The sequence below is a fragment of the Notamacropus eugenii genome, chromosome 1, assembly GCF_028372415.1.
Source record: "Notamacropus eugenii isolate mMacEug1 chromosome 1, mMacEug1.pri_v2, whole genome shotgun sequence".
Classification (NCBI taxonomy): Eukaryota; Metazoa; Chordata; class Mammalia; order Diprotodontia; family Macropodidae; genus Notamacropus; species Notamacropus eugenii.
Window position 1 is genome coordinate 30,038,079 of NC_092872.1, and position 12,401 is coordinate 30,050,479.

The 12,401-nt window shown below is 36.9% G+C and overlaps 1 long non-coding RNA gene across 1 annotated transcript; it reads left to right on the forward strand.

Annotated features, from left to right (window-relative positions):
• Window positions 1-3,114: 3,114 nt before the first annotated feature.
• Window positions 3,115-8,789, forward strand: LOC140496517 (uncharacterized). Its single transcript, XR_011964285.1, has 2 exons — window positions 3,115-3,353; window positions 8,485-8,789. It is a non-coding gene; the product is annotated as an uncharacterized lncRNA (long non-coding RNA).
• Window positions 8,790-12,401: the final 3,612 nt, after the last annotated feature.

Below are 12,401 nucleotides of genomic sequence, written 5' to 3' on the forward strand. Positions count from 1 at the left end.
GGGGAGATATTGTACAGGAAACTCCTGTTCAAGAATGGTTACTATCAGCTAATTTCTGGTTTTAAGATTCCATGGTTACACACTGGTTACATTTATAAAGCGCTCACTATAATCCAGGCACCGTGATAAACATTAGCAATATAAATAAAAACAAAAAGAAAATCCCTGCCCTCAAGGAGTTTATATTCTAAAAGGGAAAACTACACATAAAACAAAACTCAAAAATGTGCCTGGGAATAGAAAGGTACAGGGTAGATACTGAAGCAGGATAACAATGGACAAAAACGTACAAGGAATCAGGAGTGCTGCCCTGAGAGAAATAAAGGGTTGAACATGGCGGACCTGAACTCTTTCTTAAAATGAAGGTTCTAAGAGTAACTGACTTAGCAGAGGAGGGGGCTGCAGGTACAGAGGGATCTTCCAGATTGGGAAGGTGATGAGACTGCATAAGTGAAAGCATTTTCCAGGGTCAGAATTCCATGAATACTAACGTCTCCCTAGGCACAAAATAGAGGAATCAAATCTACCAAGTATTATTTTATAATAGTGATACTAATGAAAATGATAATGATGGAAATTACAGAGGAAATGAGATTTGATTTTATTGCATAATCCATATCAGTTTAGAGTTAAATTAAAATTGAGAGAATTGCTTTTTCTTCGGCTATTTCAACTTGTTCCTTTTAATTGAAGCCACATTTTGCAAAAGAAAAGATGTACTTAAAGGAATCAATCAATCTACAGAAAATTATGTAATAAAGCTCCTTGATTTTTGTTTCTGGGTCCCTAACACCTAGCATAGTGCTTGGCATTTACAATAGCATTCAGTAAGTGCTGGCTGATTATTAATCTGGTTAATACAGAGGCTTCCTGCTAAAAAGGACCTAACAGGTGAGGAAGGTGAGAGCCAGGTGGAGAAGTGAGAATAGCACCCATGAAACAGCATTCAACTATAACAAGCACCTACTATTAGGTGAGGTCCTAGGGAAGCAAAAGTGAAAAATGACAGTCTCCAGCCTCAAGAAGCTTAAAAAATGCTAAGAGAATGTGAAACATACACAAAGAAATAAGGTTCCTGGTAGAGTGTGATGGGGCAAAGGAAGAATTCATACAAAATACAATAAGAGAAAGATTGAGAAGAAGGAGCTCACTTTCAGCTGACAATGATCCAGAAAGTTTTTATGGAGGAAGTGGTTGGTACCTGAGCTTAGTCTTGCCAGAAGAAAAGAATTCAAAAAGACTGAAATGAAGAGTGAGTGGAAGGAAGGCTGCAGGGGGAGGGGAGCAGTCAGGAAGACAGCTCAAAACTAGTGTGGACGGAAAGTAAAGCCATAAACGACACAAGGAGAATAGATGAGTATTTGGTAGATGATAAGTGTGGGAGTAGTTCAGAAGAGTGATCTACATCAGAATCACTCTTATGACTGAGAGACCCTTAGAGAAAATCTGTTCTAACTCCCTTATTTTACAGATGAGGAAACTGTGTTCTACCAAGTTTAAGTGAGTATCCTGGCTGCACATAGCTTATTTAGTGGAGGAACAAAGCTGTGAAATCAAGGTCATCTGACTCTTGAGTCCAATGTATTATATCACAATGATTTCCTATTTCATTAATGTCTTGGAGTAATCATAAAAGGTTCCATGGGAGAAAAGTATTTAATCTAGACCTTGAAGAATTAGCAGGGGATGGCTGATACGAAAAGTGGGAAAAATAAAAAGCATTTTAGATAGGAAATTCATTTTTGGTTTACATAGCATGAAAAATTTAATTAAATTAGTTTGTTTTCAATGTTGGCTGTCCTCTTGATCCCTTCCAAAATGGAAAATGGTCTTGGTACATTGTTTCTATAAATATACATAATCACTGTCACTAAGACTCTGTCTATACAAGCAAATTTATTGGATTTTGCAGTGTTACGTAGTGAGAAAAGCACTGTTCTTAGAACCTAAAATCTCATGTTTGAAATCCTTGCCTTTGAAATCCTCCACCACTTATTAGCTGTGTGACTTTGGATAAGTAGCCACTCCAAACCCCATCTTCCTCCATAGGTAAAACGTATATAGTAATACTTTTACATGTATTGTCTTCCTCTAGGGGTTATTGTGCAATTCAATCGGGGTAATATGTTTATAGCATTTACAATCTTAGAGTGCTATAGAAATGTTAGGTAGGACCAGTATTATTCAGTAGTAGTAGTAGTAGCAGCAATAATAGTAGTAGTAGTAGTAGTAGTAGTAGTAGTAGTAATAGTGATAATGATTTTGATGATGATAATCTGATTACAGTCCTTTGAAGGAACTACAATTTGGTAGGTATGTGATTGACCTACAAAGGATTACCAACAAAGAACTGGATAGAAAAGTGGCATAAAGGATATCATCAGAAAGATTTACAACAAGAAAAGGAGGTAGGCTGGTCATAGTATAATACTTTGTATATAGTAAGCACTAAATAAATGTTTTAGTCATTCATTCATTTATTTTTAATTTAATTTATTTGTTTAATAATTTATTAAATTAAATTTAATTAATTTATTAACATGTTCCATTGATACACAATGTCAAACAATCTAAAGGAAGGTCCTCAATATGTTGAGTGGAGGATTTATGGGAGAACACATTCAATATTCACATGGGATAAGAAGGCAGGGATGGGTTATAATCTCTAGCACTGTGAGAGAATACTACTAATAATGGGATTACAGGTATTTCATAGCATATTAGTTACCAAATTAAATAAATAGCAGTCCAACCACAGAAACCCAAGTGAGCAAGGCTGATTCAATACACCATAAATTCATTTGGTATAACTGAAATAGATATAGGTCTATAAAGTTTGCAAATTTTTTTTTACAAATTTTACAAATTATTGCATATTTTTACAATTTTTTTTACCAATTTTACAAATTATTTCACTTGAAACTCAAAAAAGCTTAGGAAGTAAGTGGTATAGTTATTATCTCCATTTTAGAGACAAAGTGGGGGATGATTAAGTTCTTTGATTTTCTTGGCTTTCAAATGAGGCTGAATTAGATGGTCTCTAAGGTCTCTTTCAACTCTAACATTCTATATTCTATGTTCTTAGGTCCCTGATAGGTCTAACATTCTGGGATTCTTCACACTCAGACACCACAATGATTTTATGGGACAGACCCAAAGCACAGTGCTAGGTACAACTGAGAAATTCCACAAACATCTGGTGAATGAGATAGGCAAACCAACATTTCATAGGCCTAGATAATCTCACAGTCATGAGGATGGCTGTTCAGAAGTAAACCACCTCCTCCTGAGTTGTGGCTCCACCTCAGAAGAAGTGAACATGCTCCTTATACTCCAATGCTTTATGACTTTGGGTGAGTCACTTTACTTTTTGGATGCTTAGTTTGTAAAATAGGGCTCACCAATATCTACCTTTAGTATAGTACCAAATTATATGGCAAAGGGTGCTTTAGGACCATAAAGCTCACATGTGAGTGGAAAGTACGATTTTTTAAAGTATTACCCCAATCTTGAGAGGCTTCCATTTTAAAAAGGAAATAAATGAGTAGTACCTGTCATCTGAAAGAAACCCAAAGATACCAACTTTCCTTGTTCAAAGGTTAATGTCAAACATATGTGAGTGAGATACAAGAAGAGAATCCCCTTTCCAATGTGTCTGTTTTTCCTTATCTCCAAGATCTGTGGCAAATTGAGCTGTTTGAGAAGCAAAGCTATACAAATACATAAGAGAAGTGAGGAAGTGGCAGAATTAAAACGATTAATATTTTAGTTGGATTTTCCTACCTTCTTGTCTTCTTTATGAAGAAATGTTATTTTTATTCTAAGCTCTGACTTCTTGCTGAATTCCTTATGTCAGTCCCTTAAGCCTCATAGTTTATGTATAACTTAAAGGATATGAATTTGGATGTACTTGAAGGCTTTGAGACGTTTCTGTTGTAAATTAAAGAAGGCACTCTTTTGGAGTACTGTCTACAAGGAGATTGGATCTGCTGCTACCTATAAGGTCGGGCCAGTATCCAAAGGGAGCAGTCTCATGAAGGACTATTTTGCACATTGGGAAGGAAAGGAAGAGGAACAGGAGGAGAACATCATCTCCCACCTTTACATAAAACTGCAAGAGAATCTTCACAGACCCGGTGAAAGACTGTAATGGGATTACTAAAGGTTTCTGGAGTAAACCCAAATAAACTAAATCTCCAAATAGCTTAAAGGTCACTAATAGCTACTTAGGAAACTCTGTGTGCCAAAGAAACAATTTTATTTTATTTTATTTTATGTTAGGCAAAGGGTGGAAGGGAGAGTATGCTCTGAAGTGTTGCAAATAAGAAAAACAGATGCAAATTTCAGTTTTAAAACCCCAAAAAGGGAAAAATAAATGTTAACAGTTTTCAAAAATAATCACCGAACACTATTTTTTTTTAATCTCCAGTTCACTGTTAGTCTAAATTACAGTTGGAATGATGCCAGGCAGTTACTGAGTACTACAAAGGTGAAAATCTCCCTTTTCTAGGGAGCACAATTAATTCTGCCAGAGTTCCCTTGAATCCTTTGCAAATGTATTTCCAAATAAAAGTGCTCCATTTCTCTGCTGGATGCCAATAAATGGTGAACCTTAAACTCGGGAACGCATAGCCCCTCAATAGCCAAGGGCTCATTTATTCAACACCATGGAAAAAGAGGCTTCTTCACATGACACGGGGGAGGATATTTCTCCTTCTTAAAAAAAAAAAAAAAAAAAAGAGTCCACTTTCCTATCAGTGGAAACTCATCCCATTTTTGTCTGCATTTGTTTCTGTTCCACATTATCTGAAAGGCCAACAGATAAATTTACTTTGGACACAACACTGGAAAGCTTCCACTCAGTCCTAGCAACACTACATGGATTTCTTCCTTGGTGGGCTTTGGTCTTTTTTGTTTTTTATTTTTTAAAACCATTGCAAGATGCCCAGAGAAAAAGCCAAGCAGGAAATCTCCACTCAAACAACACACTTTACACAAGAGTGATAAATAATCTCCTGCCACGGATTTGGTATTATAATAATAATGCTGTTGGTTAGGCTTCAGTACTTCAAGCATCTGTGACACTCTCATGTAGCCCTGCCAACACAAACCACATCCCCTCTGTGTCTTAGTATACAGTCTTCCAGAATTGCTATGGCCAAAAAGTTCTTCACCATGAGGTCAACTGGTAATGAGTCTCTCTGAAATAAGTTTGGCTGGTCTCTTCAAGGGAGGCACATAATCTACCACTGAAGTCCATACTTTGATATATCTGAAATCTAATTAATAGGAGTACTTCCTCCAAAAGACTGGATCAAAACCTAGCCACATTTTCTCATCCTATACTATTCATGTCCATGTCCTCCATAGCAGATTCATACAACATATTTGATGGCCATTCTCCAGATATGGGTACCATATATCATATATTATATCATATGGGTACCAGTAAAATATAGTCTACCTCCTTTTTCAAATATATGCTTCTGTGATAATATCCTTTATGTTGCTTCTTTTACACAACTGTTATGATCTACTCACTGTATTGCTCCAGTGTCCTTTGAGTCAACTGCTATTTTAATTCTTTAGAGATGAGTGCTCCATAACCTGTAACCATACAGTATCACCCGAATACTGATATTAAAAAGATGAGCCTTTGTTTTAGAAAGAAGCCTGGTGTCATTAAATGTTCTGCAGTTTCCCAAAAGCAATCCAGCACACTCTACTTTTCCATTTCATTTTTCAACCAATTCATTGTTCATTTGCTATATCTGTTCAAGATATCTGCACTGACAGAACAGTGTATGGATTGTCGGACCAACAGTATTCAAACTCTGGACAATGAGCATTCTTCATCCCCTTATTTTGTTTTTTCTCTCATATGGATAGATGGGTCACATTCTTCTGAGTGACTGTGGATTTCATTTAGGAGGCTGTACAATGCACTGGGACTTGTTGCAATCAGTGTTATATCACCCACAAATCTCAATCAAAGCATCCATACTCAAAGTATTTTCAATTTGGTGACAATAACCAGTGTACACACTCCTTGGACATAACTTTTGTGAAGTCAGGATACCCTCAAGCCATGGCAAGGTTTAGGGGAAGGACTCTAGTGGTTTTTTAGGACTTTAGGCTGTCTTTCTTACATAAAGGTAAAGAAAATCAGGACAGAAATGTCAGATTCCATAGGGCTGTCTGCAATTATCTATGAGCTAATCTAAGAAAGTATGAAAAAACAAGACTTCAGTCATCCAGGTGTTCTTGAAAAGAATAATGTGTAAACTCTTCTCAGGGGACTGCATGGAAAATCAGTAATTATGAAAATGTTCAGGGATGGTAAATGTATTGGAGAAAATTTGTCTATCAAAAAGATGTTGGGTGGATGATGTGGTAACTGTGACAGACGACAGTGTGCTGTCTGATCCTAATTTAATCCCATATGCATCTCTGAAGTCCATATTGTATTCAAAACCCTTGGCATGACAGGTAGCATGGTGCAGTGGATAGGAGAACAGGCTCAGAGTGGGAAACAATTGAGTTCAAGTTTTGTTTCTTACATATCACCCAGTGAGCATCTATTATGTATCTATCCCCAGTGCTGTTCAGGTGCTGGGGATATAAATAAATAACATAATATATGATATAATAATAATAATTTAAACAAAACAAATGAAAGAAGTCCTCACCAAAAGGAACTGCCATTCTAGCAGAAGCAGTGTGAGCCTATGAAAATCACTTAACCTCTTAGTGTCCCAAGCAACTCCCCAGGACTATAAATTGTACAATAGTTGCTGATCTTCATTAGCAGAGAGAGTTTTTTCACAGGGTCTCTAGATCAAATAAAATCAGAGGCCCAGGTTCCCCATCCCCTCCTACCTCTCTCTTGCCTGCCCTAACCAAACCTCACTCTTCCATGCACACCGATGCTTAAGGCACAGTGTAAGGTACTTGAGATACCACAGAACCACAAATTATTGACTGTGATGTTCATTAAAGTTAACAAACAGGTATTAAGCATCTACTCTGCATGCAAAGTCTTATGTAAACTCTGACTAAAAACTCATAGGAATGGACTTCACCATTTGAGCAAGTATAGAAATGATGAGCATGGACTGTCAATTCTGGTGTTAGGTAGATCTGCTTGAAATGTGACAATTTTTGACAGATTAAGCAAATGTGACCATTACTCATGATAGATTGAATCACTGATCATACTTCTATTGACTTTCTACCAAGTGCAAGGCACTATAATTGCTAAGGTGTTGTTGTTGAGTTGTTTCACTCACGTCTAACTCTTCATGACCCCATTTGGGGTTTTCTTGGTGAATATACTGGACTGGTTTCCTTCAGCTCATTTTACAAATGAGAAAGAAAGACGAAAACAGGCTTAAGTGACTTCCCTAGGGTCACACAGCTAGTTAATTGTCTAAAGTCACATTTGAACTCAGGTCTTCCTGACTCCAGTGCTGGCACTCTATCCATTGCCCTGTTTGCTAAGGTGTGAGGATACAAATTTTACTGTCAAGGAATTTGCAGTCATAAGGAAGGAAAGATGGAATCAAGCACTTAATAAGCAGCTACTACATATCTGGCATTTTATGAATATTATCTCATTTGATCCTGGCAACACCCCTGGGAGGTAGGTGCTATTATTATTCCTATAAACTGAGGTAGATAGCCATTAAGTGATTTGCCCAGGGTCCCACTCCTAGTAAAATGTCTGAGGCTTAATTCAGATCTTTCTAACTCCAAGTCTAGCTCCCCATTATGCTACTTAGCTGTCTCTAAAAGATACATACACAAATTATTATTATAAAAGCATGTTCATTGAGCATTCATCATAGTAGTAAGAGGGATCACTTGATACAAATGGCCTCTTGGGAAATCTGGGACAACAAAGACTGCTTGGTTATAGAGAGAAGGCATGAGCCTCCAGAGGCTAGAGAAATAAGCAACTAAGTTACTCACTTTCAGAAGACTAAGCCTTCAAGTTAGCCATTTTAAGGAAGGACTTCATTGTATTTTTATCCCCAGACTCAGTGCACCAAGTTCTTGGTATGGAACAAGCATTTAAGTAAATAAATGTCCTTTCATTAATTTTGTATTTAATTATATATTCCTAGGTTGTTTCCCCTCACAGAGTGTAAGCTCCCTAAGGACAGGTAGTTTAATTTTTATTTTCTTTCCCCAGGGCATGCTACACTGCATAACACATAGTATTTAATAAATTCTTGTCAGTTGATTTATGGATATTGGCATTTGTATAGAACTTCATAGTTATATGCCACTTTAACATATATTTATTCCTCTGGCCTTCATAACACAGCTGGCTCTACAGTCAGGGAAGGGATTATGATCCTAATTTTATTGATGAGGAATCTGTAGCTCAGACAGACTAAGAGATTTGCTCAAGTTCACATAACAAAGTCAGAGCTAACTTGAATCTTCTGACCAAACCTAATGTTCTCTTTTCTCTACCAGGATGCCATCAGACATATCCATACTCGCTTGGTGACCAAAGACACATATTTTCAAAATGCCTGGGACAAGCAGGGAAATAGAGCCAAGTTAACTGACCCACATGGGGACTAGATCCATGACCTTGGCTTCATTAGCATTGTGCTAAAATGACTGACCACAGACATGTGGTGTTATATTTAATGAAGTCAGCACTGAGGAATGAAACAAGCAAGGAGCACCGCATGCATTCTGTTTCAACATTTACCTCATAAAATGAAAACTATTTTACCATGATGTCTAATAAATGCTCCTGCTCATTAAGCTCATATATGGAAGACGGCCTCAACGTCATATGGCCTAGATGGAACATCCATTGTGATTTCTTTGAAAGACATATATAGTTCAGAGATTCCCAACCAGTGAGAAGTTATTTATAAAGATCCATGAATTCACAGGTGTAACCAGAATTGTCTCCTTATCACAAAGTATTTTCTGAAGCAATATCAGGAAATATTTATTAAGTAACTACTCTGCAAGAGGTACCAGAAAAACAAAGCCAAAAGCAAACATTCCCTACCTCAAGTAACATGCAGTTTGCTAGGGTTTTGATAGAGAGAAAGATGAGAATACAATGCTTAGAAAAACACAACATAATTTGAAGTAGAGGGCATTAATAAGGAAATCAGAAAAGACTTAATAACGCCTGAGCTTGGGCTTTAAAAAACAAGGGTTCTAAAAAGACAAAGTGAAAGGACAATACCTTTCAAGCAAGAATCACAGACTATGCAAAGGTACAGGGGCAGAGACCAAATGTTGAGTATGGAGAAATCATCAAACAGACCAGAATGTACAATGTTGGATATGTGAAGGGGAAGAATGTAAAATAAGACTGTCAAGGCAAACTGGAATTAAAGTAAGAAAAGTTTTAAAAGCCAGGGGAATTTTTTTTTTTATCCTAGAGACAATAGAGATATTAGAGCAGAAGGTTGAAATAAATCTGCTTTAGGAAGATTATTTTACATGATGGATTAGAGAAGGGAGAGATTGAAAAGAGGGAAATCAATTAAGTGTGTTTTTTGCAGGTGAAAGGTGCTAACAGGCTAGTTTAAGATGGTCACCTTGTGAACAGAGAAAAGGGGCTGGACCAGATGAGAGTTGATGTCAGACACAGAACTGAAAAGACTTGGTAAATAACAGCCAGTAAGGAATGAAAGAGAAGGAAGAGTCAAGGAAGACTCAAAGATTTTGAACATGGGTAACTATATAGCAACATGCTTTTAAAATAGGGAAACCTGGAGAAGAGGAAGGTTTAGAAGGTAAGAGCATGAATTCTGTTTTGAATATGTGAAACTTGAGATGCCTATGGGATGTCCAAATAAGGACATCCAGGAAGAAGTTGAACTCAGGATTATGAGAGAGATTAGGGATAGTTATAAATATCTGGGAATCATCTCCGTAGCAGATAATATTAAAGAGTGGAGACAGTAATAAAACCTATGTCATCAAATATCAGAGCACAAAGTATGGCTAAAAATCAAGGGAATCTCAAGAGATAAGTGGACAAAGAATATGAACAAATAGTTCTCAAAAGAAGAATTACAAACTATTAAGAAAATCACTGATAATATGATAAATGTAAATCCAAACAATCCTGATGTTTCACCTCACAACCAGCAAATTGGCATAGATGACAAAAAATGGAATTACTCCGTTTTGGAGAGGTTGTAGAAAGATATGCATACTAATAATGCATTGTTGGTTTACTGATAGATCAACTACTTTAGAAAGCAATTTGGAAATATTCAAATACAATGGTAAAACCTCTGACACAGAGATTCTACAACTAGGCATACATTCCTAGGGAACTGAGCAAGAGGAGCAGAAAAGGATGGAAGGAAGGAAGGAAGGAAGGAAGGAAGGAAGGAAGGAAGGAAGGAAGGAAGGAAGGAGGGAGGGAGGGAGGAAGGAGGAAGGAAGGAAGGAAGGAAGGAAGGAAACAAGAAAAGAAGAAAGGAAGGCAGGAAGGGAGGAAGAAAGAAAGAAAGAAAGAAAGAAAGAAAGAAAGAAAGAAAGAAAGAAAGAAAGAAAGAAAGAAAGAAAGAAAGAAAGAAAGAAAGAAAGAAAGAAAGAAAGGAAAGAAAGAAAGAAAGAAAGAAAGAAAGAAAGAAAGAAAGAAAGAGAAAGAAAGAAAGAAAAAGAAAGAAGGAAAGAAGGAAAGAAGGAAAGAAAGAAAGAAAGAAGGAAGGAAGGAAGGAAGGAAAGAAAGAAAGAAAGAAAGAAAGAAAGAAAGAAAGAAAGAAAGAAAGAAAGAAAGAAAGAAAGAAAGAAAGAAAGGCTCCACATTCCTCATACCTTTCCAGTCTTCTGATCTCTCACTCCTCCCCACATCCTCTCATACTGGCTTCTGGCTTCTCTGCTATTCTGTGAACAATGCACTCCATCTCTCCACTCTGGGCATTTTTACTAGCTGTCCCTCATGCCCAGATTGCTCTCTCTCCTGACCTCTGCCCCATGACTCCCCTGGCTGCCTTCACATCTCAGTCTTCTTCTTTAAGAAGACTTAATGCTAACAGTAGCTAACTTGTCCTCGTGCTTTCCCTCTAAGATTATCTCCAATTTGTCCTGTACATATCTTCTTTGTACACAGTTGCTTGCTTATTCTATCTCTCTACAAGGTGGTGAGTTCCTTGAGAAAAGTATTGATTCTGACCTTTCTTTGTATCCCCAGTGTTTATCACAGTGCCTAGCACATAGTAGATGTTTAATAAATGTTTCTTGTGGGTGTTGTTAGGGTGTGGCTAAAATAATGATAGTACACAAGTTTAATAAAATAATCCAGTGTTGTATGAAATAATGAACATGATGACTCAAGAAGCATGTAAATGAACCAATGCGATGTGAAGAAGGCTGAGCCAAGAAAACAGTAATGCATTGACGCCAAAAGTCTAAGCAGAAAAACAAAACCACAATGCAATTGAAAATAAATGTTACAAAATTACAAAGTGCAAGCTTGGCTCTGAAGACTACAAGTCTCCCCTCTCCTTTGAAGAAGTGGAGGTTGACAAGTATAGAGATGCCAAATAAAGCATATAATGTAAGATTTTTTTTTCCATTGGACTGATTTTGTTAAATTTTTTTCCCTTCTTCCTCTTCTAATTTCTCCTTTAAAAATTTATTTGCTATATGGGATAGCTTTCTGGGGAGGGAAGGGAAGAAGTACAGGGGAGGAGTTTTGGCAATGTACAAAGAAACAGTATCAATAAAAATTTAATTAAAAATCAACAAAAAGGGAATTAGAATTTCTAACAAAATGAGGTCTCAAAGATATCACTAGGACCTGATAGTATCAGACTTATAATCTCAATATACCTATAGAACAGTTTTGACATAAAGGGAATGGAATAGATAAATGGGGAGTAGAGAAGAATTAAATATTAAGAAGATACAATCATATTAAGAAACCCAGAAACCAGAGAAAGGAAGTGTGGTAGAGAGCATTTGGATGAAAATCAACAGAGGTGGAAACATAGACAATATTGCCATTGGAATTATATTACAGACCACCTGGACAGAAAGAGGAAATTGATGAGATGTTTGGGAAACAGATCATAAGGCTGGCACAAAGGCAAGATACAATAGTGTTGGGGGACATCTGCTGGAGCCTTCTCTTTGCCAAAAGCAGACTAGCTAATTCTTCACTTGCTTTAATGATAATTTCATCCTTCCAAAGGTTGGGTAACCAATAAAGGAAAATTCCACTCAAGATCTGATTCTCATCAACATGAAGAAACTAGTTTCTAGGGTGAAAATAATGGGACCCTTGGGAGGGAATGACTAATCCATCTTCTATAGAGAAGAATAGGAAAGCCAGGAGTAGTCTGGCATGCACCTTAGATGTTGAGAGAACAAGTGTGCCAGAAATGTCTTGTAAATAGTTA